Raw genomic sequence first — 19807 nt, 5'->3', positions numbered from 1 at the left:
GTAAAGAGTTTGGAGTTTGTTTCATGCAACACTGTGACCCTGGGCTTGGGATATTTGAATGTCGTCTGAGTTTTTCACATGCTATTGCTGTCGTTGGTGGGGCTGAGAAATTGTCAAACAACGTCCTATTCTTACTTTACTGAAGCTTCTCTCTCCCTGGATTTATTATTTTGCATAAGATGACTGAAGAGTAGGGAATTATTCCTTGGGGATATCACTATTTTCTTTGTTTCCTTTAATGCTTTGAGGTAAAGTAAGAAAAAAAAAATTCCTAGAAACTAGCAATTATGCAGTTTGTGCTTGGTTGCTTTTAATTATTTCTTATACCATCAGCTCCTCTCTGGGACCCCTTACCTCCTGGAGGGTCTTTCATAATATAGAAGACAGTCTGCTTAATTGTCTTCTCTTTGCTTCGCTAGTCCTTACTGATATGAGAAAGTGTTGAATGTTTTAAACCGTCCTCACTAAACTTCCCAACCTGGTCATTCAAAAAATGTAGTCTATAAGTCCATTTTCTCACACTCTTAATTCTTCCTAATTATTGTTCTAAAAGATTATCTGCTTACTGCATTCTTTTTCAAAGAACATATTTAAGTTTGTGATGCTGTCATCATTTGATACTTCATATTAATTCCAAAAAAATTTCAGAACCCTTATGATAGGCTTTTTACTTGAAGGGCTTACTATTGTACTACGTTTTTGTAAAATACCATGATTCTAATAGCCATATTCTCTCTGAGTCATAGGATGGTTATGTGTTTGTTTAAAAGAAACATCCAAACAGCTCTCCAAAGCAGGACCATATTTTCCCTCCATCAGCAAAATCCGAAAGTTCTAGGAACACCACACCCTATTTCTAGGACAGGTTATAGAGCTGTCTGGACAGCAAGCTTTAGGAAAGATTATTTCTACATTATGCCAGTGTGTTGACGCATAAGACTCTAAGTGGTCCTAAATTCTTCCTTTTAAAAATCATTCTTCAAGTCCACTCTTTTAAATAATACAGTTACAATAACCTGAGAAGAAACTTGTGTCTAATCATGTATGACGTGTTGGAAGAGGGGCAAAGAAATGTACTTTCTCTGTGGCCCAGCAATGTCTTGATTCCTTCCAGGGTAGAAGGGAAGAATCAAATTCATGTTCGGTTTACTGTGATTTTTTTCCCCTCTGGCATTCTGTCATGCACAGGAATGAGGCTGGAAGAAGGTTAGAAGTAATACTATTTAGAATTACAATCAGTGCCAAGCTTTAGTCATCATTGTATTTAGGGCTGAAAGGACTCTGGGAGGTTGATTTAAATCACCTGATTTTACAGATGAGGAAAGCAAAACCCAGAGCAGAAAGTAACTTGTCAAGGTCATTTGTTTCCTTAGGTAACCCAGCCAAGGCTAAAACTCAAATCCTGACTCATCTGCTCAGTGCTAGTTTTGATTCTGCTTAAGAATATCCATGATCAGTTCTCTGAATAAGTCCGGATGTCTTCTTCATAGTTCTTTGTGAAAAACGTGTTTTTGTTTAGAGGTACAGGTGATAAAAGATACAAATTGTTCAAATAGATTCTTTAAAAGCATTGTAAAATAAAAAGACACTTGTAGAAGAGTTTCATAAAGTAATTGGGTCTGAAAGGTTTTGAATTATTTTCCTTCTTCAAACTGCATGATGTTTTTATGCAGTTGCCATGGGAGAGCATGTTCGTTGCCAAAAACCTAAAACAGATCTTGGGTGTTAAGCAGGTAAGATTAAGTCATAGCATTCAATTCTTGTTGAACAAAATATAACAACCATGTGAAGCACCATCTATGTGCTGGAATACTGCTATTTCCATTCTTTCCATGCATCTGGGAAATTTAGACACGTTTATTGGTCTATTCAGATGAAAGAGGAGTTTGCCAACGTCCACATTTTTTGCAGCCCTAAAAGTGGTTCTTCCAAGAAGACTTAAGAAATCAATCCTTCAGGCTAGAACTTGTCAAGCAATGTTTACTTTCGTATCAAGAAAGCCATTTGTGGTCTCTGAATAAACAAATGCCTTTTGATTTTATCACACTGTTGAGTGTGTGGTTCAATGCACTGTAACTACAGAATTGGGAAGAGGATTGCAAGTGATTTTTTTCAACAGCTCATAGGCTTTGAAATAAAACCAATAAATACCTTAATGCTGCAAATAGTTTTCAAATCTTATCTAAAAACAGTTCTAGAAATTAAACCATGAACTATTATCCTACATAGAATGAACTCTTGTGTAATCTTCCTTTTATTAATTATCCATTCATCTTCAACTCCATTCAACATCTGGATCTTTGGCCTTTGCAAAACACGTAGTGAGGGAAACTAGCTTTCCCTGTGGGAATCTCCCATAGTTCCATCAGGGCAGGGTGCCTTTGCTCCCAAGGGATGATGTGTTAGCCTTCACCATGGTACGTATATTCCTCTTCAATGCAAATAATAGACGTTTTCCCCATGCTTAACAAACCAATAACTTGAATTGAATTTTACCTTGCATAAGTAACTATGAATATGTACGTTAGTAAGTAAACCTATTGAGACTATCACAAATCTGCTTCAGGTTTTCTCCAGGTCAGTCTAGATCAGGGGTCAGGAAACCTTTTCTGGAAAGGACCAGATAGTAAATATTTCTGGCTCTGCTGGCCATATGGTCTCTGTCACAAGTACTCATCTCTGTTGTGCAAAAGCAGCCGCAAACAATATGTAAACAAATGGGTATGGCTGCGTTCCAGCGAAACTCTGTGTACAGAAACAGGTGGCACCCCGACAGGCTCTAGCTGGCTGACCCTGATCCAGCTGCCCAAGATCGTGCTGTAAACAGAAGCAGATTATAGACGAAGGACACAAGTCTCAAAAGCCCTTATGGCTTTTGTTTTGGTACCTTTCTGCCTTTGTCCATGGAGTCAAGGTATTCCTATTTCATCTTCTTATATAGGGATAGTGTTGTAGAAGTCCCTTCCATGTTTGTTTTAGGAAAGCATGGAACTTTAGAGGCAATCCACTTCTCTCAGCGCTGTGTTCTTTAGAGCCTAGCATACTGCTTAGGATTAATAAATGCTAAATAACAATCGTTTTTCATTCCACTGCCATACCGTTTATGGAGCCTCGTTCGGCACCCTCAGAGGTGTTAAACCAGGTAGCTTTTACAATGTTCTATTACACATTGTCAGCAGCACCTTGCTGATTAAATCGCACGTGAGAGAGAGAGAGAGAGAGAGAGAGAGAGAGAGAGAGAGAGAGAGAGGGAGGGAGGGAGGGAGGGAGGGAGGGAGGGAGGGAGGGAGAGAGAGGGAGGGAGAAAGGGGGAGAGACAGAGAGAGAGAGGGAGAGAGGGAGAGGGAGAGAGGGAGGGAGAGAGGGAGGGAGAGGGAGAGACAGAGAGGGAGGGAGAGAGAGGGGAGGGAGAGGGAGAGGGAGAGAGGGAGGGAGAGGGAGAGGGAGAGAGTGAGGGAGAGAGCGGGGAGAGGGAGAGAGGGAGGGAGAGGGAGAGACAGAGAGGGAGGGAGAGAGAGGGGGGAGAGAGGGGGAGAGAGAGAGAGAGAGAGAGGGAGAAGGAGAGGGAGAGGGAGAGAGGGAGAGAGGGAGAGAGAGCGAGAGCGCGAAGTGTTAACTGTTAACTGCCAGGCTGTAAGTATTCCTGACAGGTTGTTCCTACACAGGTTTGGTTTCTCTTGTATAAAGATTAAAAACTCTTGTCACAGCTGGTAAAAAATGAAGCACACATAGAACCACCGAGCATACACAACTCACAAAAGGGACTTTCCTAAAAGTCAGAATCCTGATGAGGGGGATAGATTACCCAAGGTAAGATATGACTTTGCAGTGATGATCACGTATTTCATAGCACTGGGGGAGGGATGGCAAATCCTTCTGTGGGTGTTTGTGTGGAGGGGAGCGTCTTCTAATATGCTTAAAGCGTTCTTTTATGAGTAACTCAAGAATTTCACGTTTATAGCCTCATCTAGACAGATCCGAGCTAGTAGTCCTATTTTTTGCATTTGCTCTGAAGATGAGCTTTTTTCTTTTTTTTTTGAATTTTCTTGTAAAAAAAATTTTTTTTATTGAACATAGTTGATAATTTATCGAACTAACTGCAATGTTGTGTTAGTTTCAGGTGTACAGCAAAGTGAATCAGTTATGTATATACACATATCCATTCTTTTTCAGAATCTTTTCCCATATGGGTCATTACAGAGTATTGAGTAGGGTTCCCTGTGCTCTACAGCAGGTCCTTGTTGATTGTCTATTTTATATATAGTAGTGTGTATATGTTAATCCCAGTATCCCGATTTATCACTTCCCCTCACCTTTCCCCTTTGGTAACCATAAGTTTGTTTTCTAGGTCTGTGAGTCTGTTTCTGTTTTGTAAATAAGTTCATTTGTACCATTTGTTATTAGATTCCACATATAAGTGATACCATATGATATGTGTCTTTCTCTGTGTGACTTCACTTAGTGTGATCTTTTTTCACCACAAACCTAATTTTTCTTTTCCACTGTTCTTAGTGTGATGGTTGTCAAATTGTCTTTTTGCTGTCCTTCCAGATTCTTTGATTAAACTGGACTTGTGCCCAAAGCAGCAGGAGATGCTGTCCCATAAAGCCAGAACATTTTATAAGTACTGGCAGGGAAGGTTTATTACTTCATTCCCCAGACAGCACAGAGAGCTGCTGGGGAGGTCCGGGGAGGAGAGCCGCTGGAACTGCTCTTCTGGGAGAAGTGCTGACGGCTGTGGTGCTGAGTCAGTCCCAGGCTGAGGTGCCTCTGTGGCTTCATGTGGTGGTGATGAGCAGCATGGGCAGTGGGCATCTTGGTGCAGTGAGTCAGGAAGAGGTTACTAGTTAAGAGATACACCCGTCCATCAGGCAAGACTGGGGCCCATCAGGGAGTCTCTGCGATTTGAATTCAGGTAGGTGATTTTGACAGTCTTAATCCAAAATAATAATGTGGCTGGTAAAGTGGCTTAATTTTTTTTTTAATTGAAGTATAGTTGATTTACAATATTGTGTTAGTTTCAAGTGTACAGCAAAGTGATATACAATATGTATATTCTTTTTTTGATTCTTTTCCATGGTAGGTTATTATAAGATATTGAATATAGTTCCCTGTGCTATACAGTAGGACCTTGTTTATCTATTTTATATATAGTAGTGCATATCTGTTAACCCCAAACTCCTAATTTATCCCTCCCCCCACTTTACCCTTGTTAACCATGAGTTTGTTTTCCATGTCTGTAAAGATATTAAAAGATATGTAAATACTAGAAAAAAAAACACATTTGTGTCTGTTTTGCCACCCAGAATCAGCCATGATGAAGAGTTTGTTATATTTGCTTCAAGTCCTTTTATGAATGAAAGAGCTAGCACTACAGATCACGTGGAAGGTTTCTGCTTCTCATCTCTCATTCCTTTCCCTTGCTCCCCACCAGAGGTAACCACGATATTTAAGTTAGTGGGTGTATCAGTCAGGGGCCACACTCGAGGTGGGTGAGGTGTGGAACATGCAGTGAAAAGACACTTACACAGGTGTGGGCAGAATGTAGGAAATCACCATGGATGTTAGGTTGCTGACACCTTAGACCCAAGGGGAGAAGGGGGAGCAGGTCTCGGACTCTGGAGGAAAGAACTGTGCAGGACAGCAGCCTTGAAAGGAGCCGTGCCCTTTGGTTGAAGGATGTACCTGCCTGAGACAGTGCTCTGGATGAAGGGGTGAATGGACACCCCAGTTTCTCCTTCCTCCTGCCCTCAAACTGCTTGTCTGCACACCCAGCCGGGAACCAGAGGCACCTCGTGGTCCATACAGACCAGCCTCCCAGGGAAAAGAGGCTATTGGGAAATGGATCAGAGAGGGTGAATGCAGCAAAGACACCTGAACTGTTACCTCTACTTGTCCCTATACAGAAAGGTATAATAAATAGTGTATCGCAGGAGCCCTTTTTCTCTGCAAAGGGCCAGACAATAAACATTTTCGATTTTGTGGTCCACGTGTAGTCTATGTCCTGTATTTTTCTTTTTTAATTTTTACAAGCCTGTAAAAATATAGAAAACCATCTTTAACTTGTGGGCTGTATAAAAACAGATCACGGACTTGACTGAGTTCATGCGCTGTGGTTTGCTGACCCCTAGCATATATTATACATTTTGTGTGTTTTAAAAAATTTTTGCATGATTTGTATGACACCCTAGTTCTTTTCTAATGCTGTGTAACAAATGATCACAAACTTAATGGCTTACAAGAACACGCAATTTACTATCACATAGTTCTGTAGATCAATTCCAGGTAGGCTCACAAGTGATTACTTAGGTAGGAGCAATCGATAACTTGGTTGGTTTTTTCCACTGTCTTGGTTTTAATGGTGGAAATCTAGTAGAGAGATTTTTGTCCATGGGACTTGCCAAAGGTCCCCAGATTATAGCCATTGGACAACAGTTTACTGAATCCAGACACAAGGCTGAATTTAGCCATTGTCAAGAGTGAATGTGTTGCCAGACAGAGAAAACAAACTTCTGGTTACCGAAGGGGAAAGCGATGGGGGAGGGATAAATTAGGAGGTTGGAATTAACAGATACACACTACTAAATATAAAACAGTTAACCAAAAAAGACCTACTTTATAGCCCAGGGAACTATACTCAATGTCTTGTAATAATCTATAAGGGAAAAGATTCTGAAAAAGAACTTATCTATCTATCTACCTATCTATCTAGATATATGTAACTGTGAGATAGATATATATATATATATATATATACACACACATATATACATATATGTATAACTGAATCACTTTGCTGTACACCTGAAACTAACACAACATTGTAAACCATCTATACTTCAATTAAAAAAGAATAAAATGAAAGTAAAAAAAAAAAGATAGTGTACTTAAGCCAAAAAAAAACCAAACAAAAAACACACAGTGAATGTGTTGCATTGATATGAGAAAGGATATCTTCTATTCAAACTAACTGACTTGGAACCAGTGCAATGTGACCCTTGTGCTGGGTGACTTACTGCCAGTGATAGAAAGGCGTTTTGTCATCCTCTGAATATGCCTGAAGCAGATGATAACAGAGAAGCGGGAGATGGGATGTTTTCTATTGGCTCTTAGGCTGACAGGGTACCTAGAAGGCAGTGAGGAAACACTGAGTGAAGCTGGATTAAACAGAGGAGGCATTTTTATCTCACATGGTAGGAAGGTCTAGTAGGACAAGTGAATTCAACAGCTTGACCCTGTTGTCAAGGAACAGGGACTTTCTATCTCTTCATCCCGCCCTCCTGAGCGCTGTTTTTTCCTCAGGTCTGAGCAGAATGGCTGAACGAGTTCCAGGCATCATGTTCAGACAGAGAAATTTCAGGCATAAGGGACTGCCTTTCTTCTAGAAGAGAAGAAACTTTCTCCAGAACCCCCCTCCCTCAGTAGAATTCTTTCCATATCTCACTGGTCAGAATTGAGCTGTATGCCAGTTTCTGAACCAACCACTGCCAAAGGGAGTGATATCACCATCAGACCATAAAGTTTATTTCTAGAACTGGGGTCAGTTCTCCCCGAGGCACACAGCTGCTTGTGGAAGGACTTGGTATCTGAACAAAAGCAGAGCCTTGCAGGAAAAAAAGCAGGGGGTGGGCGGAATGAAGGCTAGAGACCAAGAACAGTCACCTCTGCATCCTGACAGTTCACTCCTTTCCTAATATATGTAAAAATGTGCCCATAGCCCACTCTAAATATAAGTTCTGTACAATTATGTAGAAGCTGAGGTGCAATCATCTAGGTAATATAACTTTACGCTTTGAAGGTATTTAATTAAGCAGTTTCCACTTCAATTTTGCAGGCTTCTTTTCATATTTTAGAGTCAATAAATCTTTCATCAGGTCTCAAACGTTTTAGAGGCCCTTGCAGAGCTGGTAGACTGTGGACCGCATGACTGTGGGACCCCTTTATAGCTGGAAGTTGGGTAAAGAAGCCAGGACTTGTGTCATTCATAGGTGAAATACATGCTCATCTATCCATTTCAAGTACATGGAGCAGGGATGTTTTCTTGTCCAGAGAACCAAATCTTTTATTGCACAATTCACGATAAGCTCAAAATACAAAATTCTGAAGGTAACACTTCAAGTCTTATTAAAACCACACTGACAGCTTTTAAAAGTGGGAAGATGAGAACGAGAGCCATGGACACCACAGAGGAGGTAAAGAGAGCCTGGGACACTAAGCCGGTTGTCCTTCAGTGGTAGGTCTTACACTTAATCCCCTGCACTCGCTAAATCCATACATATTTGCTGAGCACTGCTATGTAGCAACATACCTGAAGGAACTTGGCAAGGGATTTTAAAAACGTGTAATAAAAGGTTACTTTTTCTAGGAGTCTGCCATCTTGGAAAGAAGGATGGAGGTGGGGTTGAATTTATATTCATGGATTTAAAATATAATTTGGACTATTTAATGTCCAAATTAAATTAAAACTTTCTGATACAGGCCTGTACCAAAGTGTTTTTGTTTCCTGTTCTTAGAACCTTCTACTTTGCACAATAGTTGGCTTTTTTTTCAGTTGTAATATTTTTTTGAAGCACAGTTGATTTACAGTGTTGTGTTAATTCTGCTATACAGCAAAGGGATTCAGTTTCATATATATATATATATATATATATATACTTCTTAAAAATATTTTTTCCATTATTGTTTATCATAGGATATTGAATACAGTTCCCTGTGCTACACAGTAGGACCTTGTTGTGTATCCATTCTCTATATATAATAGTTTGCATCTGCTAATCCTAAACTCCCACTCCAGCCCTCCGCCACCCCCCTCCCCCTTGGCAACCACCAGTCTGTTCTCTACGTCTGTGATTCTGTTTCTGCTTTGTAGGTAGGTTCATTTGTGTCATATTTTAGATTCCATATATAAATGATATCATATGGTATTTGTCTTTCTCTGTCTGACTTACTTCACTTAATATGATAATCTCTGTTTGCATCCGTGTTGCTGCAAATGGCATTATTTCGTTCTTTTTTATGGCTGAGTAGTTTTACACTATATATATGTCCCATATCTTCTTTATCCATTCATCTGTCCATGGACATTTAGGTTGTTTCCATGTCTGGGCTATTGCACAATAGTTAACCTTTAGATACACCTATAACTTCCTTACTGACATGTAAGCTCTTGGAGGGCAAGGATTATGCCTTTCGTATCTTATGAAATCTTATGATATCTCATATCATATTATGCCTTCATATCTTTTAGTGCTTAGAATAGTACCCTGTACAGAAATGTCATTAAGTGCATATAAACTTATACGGTACCTGGTTCCAAAACCAACCAACCAACAAAACACACAAACAAACCCAAACAAAACAACCCCAAAGAACTTAACACTTTTTATTGCTCCCTAACAGCAGACTTCTTAGGCAACTGGACTGACATTAAAGGACACTGGCTTTTTTTTTTTTTTTAAATAACTTTCTAGCTGTTGTAGTTTGAACATGTGGGTTTTCCTCTCCCAGAGTAGAGCTTTCGAGATCCGTAAGGTGAAATCCGCTGTTGCCTGTAAAGGAGGATGCGTTGCAGAGTGAATTTAAGTGGATCTTCCGTCTCTCCGCCCCAAGCTGTGCGCGTGTCGGGTGCTTCCTCCGTGTTCTTTTCTCTGGGCTTTGTGTGTAAAAATTGTTACAGCAGTTTGCTCCTGCTGAGCTACAATCAACTTCAGCAGATTTTTACATATTTATTTAAAAGTGGGCTGTGATGTATTTTGGAGTCAGTATTGATTTCACTTGTCTTTGTGATGACATCTCTGACTGGTGCTGTTGTTGTGTTGCAGTTGCACAGTAAAGTAATAGGTTCTGAGACGCTGTCAGTGCCTACTCTTTTCAGGTTGCAATTGCTTGATAATAATTCGATTGTATCTCTGCCTGATGTTTTAATACTCTTGTCTTCCAGATTGCTCTTACTGGAGAGGTGCTTACCCCAGTGGGTTGCTACACCTTAATAAAAACAAACAAAGCAGGAAAGTGTGTGGTTGCACACATTTCTTTGTGCGACACTTGTCTGGGCTGACGTGGTGGCTTGGGCTGACTTTTGCAGCCCCTCTATGTTCCAGTTATCTCTTGCTGCGTAACAAACCACCCCTCATTTTAGTAACATAAAACAAAGCCATTTTCTTATGCGTGTGGATTTTTAAAGGTGTTTCAGGGATTTACGTAGGGCAGAGCAAAAATTGCTTGTCTCTACTCCATGAAGTCTGGGGCTTCTGCTAGGAAGACTCAAATGACTGGGGGTGACATTAATAGCTGGGTGCTGGAATTATCCGGAGGCTTCTTCCATCACATGTCTAGCTCATGGGCTAAGATGACCTGAAAACCAGGTTCTGCTGGGTCTGTCTCCTGGAGTGTGTGCCATGTGGCCTCTTCATGTGGCTTGGGCTTCCTCATAGCCTGGTGGTCTAGAGTACTTGCGCTTCTTACTCTCCGGGGCTCCATGAATAAATGCTCCAGGGAACAAGGTGGATGCTGCATGACTTTCTCTGACTTAGCCTCAGAAGTCACACGTGTTCCTTCTGCTGCATTGTCGTGGTTACAAGTGAGCCACTAAAGCTAGCCCAGATTCAATGGGAGGGAAGTTAGACTCTTATCTCTTGATGGGAGGAGTATCAAAGAACTTGTTGCCATCTTTAAAATCTTTACAGTGAATGCTTTATCTAATTGTCAAATCTGGTTTCCATCATGTTGAATTAAAAAAAAGAAGGATTTATTGGTTAAGGGAATTCCCTGGCAGTCCAGTGGTTAGGACTCGGTGCTTTCACTGCCAAGGGCCTGGGTTCGATCCCTGGTCAGGGAACTAAAATCCCACAAGCCTCGTGGTGTGGCAAGAAAAAAAAAAAAAAGCAAGTTCATTAGCACCTGTTAAAACATGGTGAGACATGATAAGGAGCAAAGTAAAAGAGAAAGAAAATCTTTTCTTACAGAGAAGTGTGCAATTTAATCAGAAAGGTTGTAGGCAAATATACAACAACCTGTAACATATTTACACAGTAAAGTATCAAGGAGTGTAAATCAATATGCCCTAGAGCTCTGCCATAATAGTTGTGGGATTTTTGTAATATGCAAATATTTTAGATCTCATCTAAGTGAATATATCTAAGATAACTACTCAGAGTAGCAAATATGACCTAAGCAACCCTTACGAAACACACAAAAAAGTCTATGAAAGGAGGGAGTCAGAAGAATACAGAAGGTTAGAAGGGGAGGAACTTTAGAGATTATTTATTCTAACTTTTTCAATATGTGGCTGAAGAACTGAAGGCCCCAAATTTATCATCACAGGGAGTTCAGGAAGGGGGAAAGAATACTGGCTTATTCAGCTAGGTCCTCTTAAGCCTGGAAAACATAAGTTTTACGGGTTTCAGTTAAATCTTAAATATGTCGGTCTGATTTTATCAATCAGCTTAAGCTGTTATGCCCTAGTAACAAATAACCCCCAAATTTCAGTGACTAAGGTTTATTCCTTGCTGACGCTACAGGTCCAGGCTAGGTCAGTTGTGGCTTCCCTTGGTGATGCTTGTCATTCTGGGGCCAGGCTCACAGAGCAACCTCTATTTGAGACATTGCTGGTTGACAGATGGGTAAAGAGATCATGAGGAAGTAAATACTGGCTCTTAAAACATCTGCTTGGAAGTCATAGGCTTAGTCTAACCTCAAAGGAGCAGAAAGTATGATTTCTCTCCAGGGAAGGGCTTGCCTGCAGGGAGGGACAGTAAGTATTTTGAAGAAGAATGCAGTTCATCACAGTGATTCTGGTAACAGCACTTAGTGAACAGTAGAACCCCAGTGAAAACAAGTGGCTCTTGATCTGCCCAAAGCCAGTCAGTCAATCAATGATGGAAATGAAGCTACAACTGAGATTGCTCAAAACCCAGCTCAGTGCTGTCTTCTCTGGAACGATTCACTGACAGCTTCCCTTCCATTTTTTCTGCTCAACATTCATTTTAGAAGTGTCAATCAACATAGTCCCTGCGCCACATATAGGGACTGTTTTCCTGAGGGTGAAGCTGATTCTTCTTCTCCTCCTTTTTCTCCTTCTTCTTCTTGTGCTTTTCAGCAATAGTTGTTCTAAACAGTCACTGCAGCTTTTGTTTTGATTGATAATTTTATACGACATGCCAGAAAGCCATGCCAAATGTCTTTTAAAAAATTTGTTTTTAAATTTTTATTTTATATTGGAGTATAGTTGATGTCCAATGTTGTGTTAGTTTCAGGTGTACAGCAAATGGTTCAGTTATACATATACATGTATCTATTCATTTACAAATTCTTTTCCCATTTAGATTATTACAGAATATTGAGCAGAGTTCCCTGTGCTATACAGTTGGTCCTTGTTGGTTATCTATTTTATATATAGTCGTGTGTACATGTCAATCTCAAACTCCCAATAAATCACCCATTTCAACCTTATGTGTTTTATTGGTGAAGATGAGACTTCCACTGCAAACTTCTTTTTTTTTTCTGACAGAACTTGTCCCTTCAAGACATGTAAATTCCATTACTAACATATAAGTCTCCCATAATTTCCTTATTCACCTCTAAATTATGCTTAGAGGAGGCACGGTAGATAATATACGCTTTTCAATGTTTTATGGAAGAGTTACATGCAGAGTACTTGTAGGCTGTTACGCTCAACTCTTCTTTGTCAATACAGGCATCCAAGCTTAAGGAGGAGAAGTGTGGCCAAGATGACAGAGTATGAAGAACTTGTCTCTCACAGGCACCAAAACTACAACTATTTACAGAGAAACTATTGTTGAGAAAAACTGGAAAACTTGCAGTCTTGTATTTAGAATATAAAATACATAACAAATGAACAGACATAAAACTGAAATAGACTTGTAGTTACAGAAAACAAACAGGTCGTTGTAGGAGGGCAGGGGGGTTGAGGGATGAGAGGTGAGAGAGATTAAGAGCAACACACTTCCAGTTACAGAATAAATGAGTCATGGGGACTCAATCAATGAACAGCACGGGGAATGTAGTCAGTAATATTGTAATAACTTTGTGTGGTGACAGAAGCTAACTAGGCTCATTGTGGTGATCACTTGGAATGTTTAGAAACATCAAATCACTATGTTGTGCACCTGGAACTAACATAGTACGGTAGGTCAATACTTCAAGTTAAAAAAAAAAAAGGTAATTCAGAACACAGAGCATTTGCAGTTTACTTAAAATCATCACCTGTCTTTAGACTAAGGATAATATTCAACTCTGCTAGTTTTTAATGCTAAACATATTTTCGTATTAGTGCCGGCCTAAAGAATCATGATTCTATCCTCTTAAAACAAAACACAAGGGCTTCCCTGGTGGTGCAGTGGTTGAGGGTCCGCCTGCCGATGCAGGGGACACGGGTTCGTGCTCCGGTCCGGGGGGATCCCACGTGCCGCGGAGCGCCTGGGCCCGTGAGCCATGGCCGCTGAGCCTGCGCGTCCGGAGCCTGTGCTCCGCGGCGGGAGAGTCCACAGTGGTGAGAAGCCCGCGTACTGCAAAAAAACAAAGAAAACAAACAAACAAAACAAACACAAAAAACTACAAAAAATAAAACTTCAAGAAAATCACTTAGTGTCGGGGCTGATCTGCAGAATCAATCAGATTGTTTGGCAGACTAGAAGAGCCTTGATGTTTTGATCCTCAGAGGTTTTTTTTTCTTTGGAACCTTTGATGCAGTGTCACCAGCTGCTTCCGGATTTAATGTACTTTCACCAGTGAGCTTCGGAAGCCAGCCTCTCCTCCCCTCTTGCTTTAGTTTATGCAGCTCGAAGGGGTAGAATTCACCTGCCCTTTCAGAGGGAAGGTATGTTTAGTTCTGTCTTTCAGCTATAGAAGGTTGGGCAAGTTGGAATATAGTTATTATGCCACTAACCCGGTGGTGACCTTCAAGTAGGAATTTTTGTATGTTTTACTACACAAACATAAATCCCGTGAACCTTAGCATGGCCAAAAGCCAAACTGAGCAAACCTTGAAATCGACATTAAAAAACCATCGCAACATTCACTTCATCTCGGTCAATGAATTATAAAACTGAGGAGTTTCAACTTCAGTAACCCAGCTCTACCCCCACCCCCTGACACATTCAAAAGTCAAGTTCATGCTAAGATGCCATAATTTTCACAAGGTAAGAAGCAAGGGCCAGGGCTTCCCTGGTGGCACAGTGGTTAAGAATCTGCCTGCCAATGCAGAGGACATACGTTCGAGCTCTGGTCCAGGAAGATGCCACATGCCGCGGAGCAACTAAGCCCGTGCGCCACAACTACGGAGTCTGCGCTCTAGAGCCCACGAGCCACAACTACTGAGCCTGCGTGCCACAGCTACTGAAGCCTGGGTGCCTAGAGCCCGTGCTCTGCAACAAGAGAAGCCACTGCAATGAGAAGCCTGCACACCACAAGGAAGAGTAGCCCCGTCTCACTGCAACTAGAGGAAGCCTGTGTGCAGCAACAAAGAACCAACACAGCCAAAAATAAATGAATGAATGAATAAATAACTAAATAAGCAAGGGACAAAGTAACAGGCTATTTCTTGGTTAAAACATAATAACACGGTCCATCTTGACCAATATCATTAACTCGTATCTCATATTTCAGTTCAAATTTCAAAATGCTTTCTCAAGTGGTCATGCATTTGACATGAGGGAATAAAATCTGGAGTGAGAGCCTAAGCTTTTAGAGCAAGCAAAATCCATTGCAGCTGCAAGTTGACATCCAGTAACATTCACAGGAGTTGTGAGCTGGCTAATTAACAATGCACTGCAGTAATCCACACCCAAGTGTGTATTCACCCAGAAAAGTCGTATGCAGGGGCTCAGAAACCATTACTGCAACCATTTTCCACTATCCTTGTAGGAAAAAGAAGACCACCATGTGCCACAGTTCTGGGAAACCATCCGGAGTACGTATTTATTTATTTACTTATTTTTTCACATCTTTATTGGAGTATAATTGCTTTACAATGGTGTGTTAGTTTCTGCGTTATAACAGAGTGAATCAGTTATACATATACATGTGTTCCCATATCTCTTCCCTCATGCATCTCCCTCCCTCCCACCCTCCCTATCCCACCCCTCCAGGTGGTCACAAAGCACCGAGCTGATCTCCCTGTGCTATGCGGCTGCTTCCCACTAGCTATCTATTTTACGTTTGGTAGTGTATATATGTCCATGCCTCTCTCTCGCTTTGTCCCAGCTCACCCTTCCCCCTCCCCATATCCTCAAGTCCATTCTCTAGTAGGTCTGCATCTTTATTCCCGTCTTACTCCTAGGTTCTTCATGACATTTTTTTTTTCTTAGATTCCATATATATGTGTTAGCATACGGTATTTGTCTTTCTCTTTCTGACTTACTTCACTCTGTATGACAGACTCTAGGTCCATCCACCTCACTAGAAATAACTCAATTTCCTTTCTTTTTATGGCTGAGTAATATTCCATTGTATATATGTGCCACATCTTCTTTATCCATTCATCCGATGATGGACACTTAGGTTGTTTCCATCTCCGGGCTATTGTAAATAGAGCTGCAATGAACATTTTGGTACATGACTCTTTTTGAATTATGGCTTTCTCAGGGTATATGCCCAGTAGTGGGATTGCTGGGTCATATGGTAGTTCTATTTGTAGTTTTTTAAGGAACCTCCATACTGTTCTCCATAGTGGCTGTACCAATTCACATTCCCACCAGCAGTGCAAGCGTGTTCCCTTTTCTCCACACCCTCTCCAGCATTTATTGTTTCTAGATTTTTTGATGCTGGCCATTCTGACTGGTGTGAGATGATATCTCACTGTAGTTTTGATTTGCATTTCTCTAATGATTAATGATGTTGAGCATTCTTTCATGTGTTTGTTGGCAGTCTGTGTATCTTCTTTGGAGAAATGTCTATTTAGGTCTTCTGCCCATTTTTGGATTGGGTTGTTTGATTTTTGGTTATTGAGCTGCATGAGCTGCATATAAATTTTGGAGATTAATCCTTTGTCAGTTGCTTCATTTGCAAATATTTTCTCCCATTCTGAGGGTTGTCTTCTGGTCTTGTTTATGGTTTCCTTTGCTGTGCAAAAGTGTTGAAGTTTCATTAGGTCCCATTTGTTTATTTTTATTTCCATTTCTCTAGGAGGTGGGTCAAAAAGGATCTTGCTGTGATTTATGTCATAGAGTGTCTGCCTATGTTTTCCTTTAAGAGTTTGATAGTGCCTGACCTTACATTTCGGTCTCTAATCCATTTTGAGCTTATTTTTGTGTATGGTGTTAGGGAGTGAATCTAATCTCATACTTTTACATGTACCTGTCCAGTTTTCCCAGCACCACTTATTGAAGAGGCTGTCCTTTCTCCACTGTACATTCCTGCCTCCTTTATCAAAGATAAGGTGACCATATGTGCATGGGTTTATCTCTGGGCTTTCTATCCCGTTCCATACGTATCTATTTAAAAATTCTGAGAGAAAAATATAAAGGAACTGTTTGAGTATTATAGCAAACGTTAATCTGATTACAAACTAGTGGGCACCTTTAGAATATCACTGGCATGTGTGAGAATTAATTTTAGATTTTATCTGAGAGCTCTAGAGTTAGTTAGCTTCTGTTTTATAGTATCTAAGGGGAAAGGAACGGAAATGGTAGCAATTTCAGTTCTTCCTTTTGTGCCTGTGAACCTGTGCTCTCCGGGCGTGGAGACCACTGCCTTTCTGTTTCTTATATTCTTCACTCAGTTTACACTCAGCTTTAATGTATAAGCCTGAGCTTATACTCAGATGATGGGGAATTAGGAGACAACCTCAAATTCTGCACTTCTGGATTGATTTCACATAGCACCCATCAAGAGAGGGCTTTACCTCTACCTGTATATAAAATTATATGTATACATAATATATATATTTATTCAAGACATTTATTAAAAACTGGGCATTTTGAGTGCCCAAAGTAAAACCTCAGGAGCTTCCCCAAGTTCTGAAACCATGGGATGGACTAGGAGATATTTTTCGAATGTGCTACTTCTCCAGATGTACCATAGCATATAGGAGTGGGGTTTCCTAGCAGTGAAGTGGGACAAAATCCTGAGAAGAAGAATTTAAAGCAAAGGAAAAGGGAAAGAGGTGAGAGAGTGTGAACAGTTAGCTTTGGCTGTGTAACAAACAAACACACAATTTTCAGTGACTCAGTGATTGGCCAGGGCTGCTCTGCTGAGCTCAGATGGGCTGGTCTGGGCTTGACCCCATTCGGGTCTGACCCAGGTGACTCTCAATCTTCTGGAGCCAATGGGCTGCCCAGAACTTGTTCTTTTCATGGTGATGGCAGAAGCTCAAGGGCAAACCCTACTGCACCAGCCTGCTTACATCCCATTGACCGAAGCAAGTCTCACTTACTCATGGCCCTGTGCAAAGCCAAGGAGGTGAGTATATAGTTCTCCCATAAGTGGGGAGAAAGGAGTGAATATTTGCTGAAAAATAATCTAATCTTCCACAAATGATCTGCATGAAATCTTGCATGTATTGCTCTTTTATCATGTGGTAAGAGGCTGGCTTGACACCTTAATTGTTTGGATGAGGCCAGAGAGATAGGGAAAGACTTGTAGGTCATGTTAATAATAATAATAATAGTAATATAACAATAATAGCAGTGATGCATAAGATTTATAAAGGCAGGATGCTGTAGGCCAAGCTAATAATAAGTAATAACAGTAGAAGCAGCATATGTACTTACTGTGTCTTAGACATTGTTGTAAGCACTTTACAAAAATTAATACATTTAATCCGCACAGCAACCCTAGGAAGTAGATGTTATTGTTATCTCAATTTTTAGATGAGGAAAGTGGGGCACATAGAAATGAGGTGGCTTGCCCAGGGTTAGTGAACTCCAGGAGGTGGTGAGTAGAGATTTAAATCCAGGGGGTCTGTCTCCAAAGTCTGGGTTCATAACCTTCCCCCTCCTTCTGTGATTTTATGAGCTGTGGGCTGACACAGTCTAATTTTTGAAAGGCTGTTCTCGATTTTTTTTTGGCACTAAGAATGGAGGAGAGCGTGAAAGAGATGCTACCTGTTCGAATGGTGTTTCTCAAAGTGTGGTCCTTGTCTGCTCCTCTGACTGTTCCCCGTACATGACAAAGTCATTATAGAAGTGGACAGGAAACGTTTAGAAACTCTGAGAGCATATTCGACATTGTTTCAAGACCCAAGGGCACGATCCTTTTCCTAGTTTTTATTGAATGTTACAAAAGTATGGGTTCATAATGGATTGCACATTCAACACAAAACAGAACAAAGCAGAAAGAAAAATGAAAAAAACTGCTGCTTCATCGCTGCTTGAGAAGACATGGGAAGAGGGTGTATGCGTTAATTCAGGCTTGTGTTCAGTGATCGTGCCTTCAACCAGGATAGTGCTTGTGGAGATAAAGAGAAGTAGATGAACTGGGTAAAAATTTGAAGGGTGAATCTGTTCTAGTTATCAATATCTAGCAGAGATTAAGAGGGAGGTCAGATTTAGTCAGGTCCGTGTGCTGTGCTCAGCAGCGGTTTTAAGGAAAAATCATAAAGGAATACAATTCTGTTTGAAACCCAGGAAATAGGAACTTAGAGGGAACTTCTGGTGATCTTCAGGGCAGGTGCAGTGTTTGTTTACTGTTTCAAGGTGATCACCTCGGTTTGCCTGGGACTTTCCCAGTTTGAGCACTGGGACCACATCCTAAAATTCCCCTCAAATCCCAGGCAAACCAGGATGGTTGGTCAACCTCAGTTTTACATCATACATGTTATTTTACATTATACTAGTTATACTCATGATTATGCATGTTTTCCCCCGCTTTGCCATGAGCCCATGTGGTGAGGCTCTCCATTCTTGGAATAATGGTATGAGGGAGGGTGACATAGATGCTCAGACGAAATGGAAGATTTGAGTAAGTTCTTATTGGAAGAGATTTCAAAAGTGAAGAACAAATAAGAAACAGGAATAAAAACAAATGCTAATTATTCAGATAAATCCTAGAATTTTTTTCTGCAACCTGGAATTTTTCACAAATTCTTGAGTTTGCTGATTTCACTTTTCCATAGGGTAGAGGAAGCAACAAATGAAATGACTATATCCGGGTCACTAGGGAGAATTTGCTGGGGGTATGGGAGTACCAAACACTTAAAGAGGATGTCACAGTGTCATCTTAGAGTGAGTGCAAGTAAAGGGGCAGAACGTGATGACCGGGACCCATGATCTCCCATCAGCTTTTTAGAGAATGAATTGTGATGATTCCACAACCATAGGAGGCAAAAGGACATCCAGGTCAAGGAAGACAGTAGATTTTTTAAAAAATGAAATGCGTACTTGGTAAACCAGTCATGCTTTAGAGGGGAAATGGGGCAGGCACCTGCTGATGCAGATGTGAGTTTCGCTTAGGAAACTCATTCTTGAGTCCTTCTGAATGGTGGCAGGAAGAGTGTTTGAAACTTCCACCCCACCAGTGAGTGGTGTCTTGTGGACTGTGCACTAATTAGCTAACGTGCTTCAGTCCCGGCTGCCGTCTTAATTGTGCATTCTGCCATACAGATCCAGTCTTCACGAGAGGCCACTCTCTTGGCTTTTGAATGTGACATTTCTATTTTCTCTTGGACCGTATCCTCATTCTCGTCTTAGGGGACTGCCTTCTTTTGGGCCACCAGAGCTGTTTCCTAAATCCCATGAGCATATTGAGGGTCTGCTTGAAAGGATCACGCGGAAGCATGATCTCACCTTTTCTCAAGGGCCAAGAGTGAATCTGGGACTGAGACCACACCTCTACGTAGCCTTATAACCCC

This window comes from Leucopleurus acutus (assembly GCF_964270905.1).
Source record: "Leucopleurus acutus genome assembly, chromosome: 5".
NCBI classification, from domain to species: Eukaryota; Metazoa; Chordata; class Mammalia; order Artiodactyla; family Delphinidae; genus Leucopleurus; species Leucopleurus acutus.
This window is presented reverse-complemented; position numbering follows the sequence as displayed.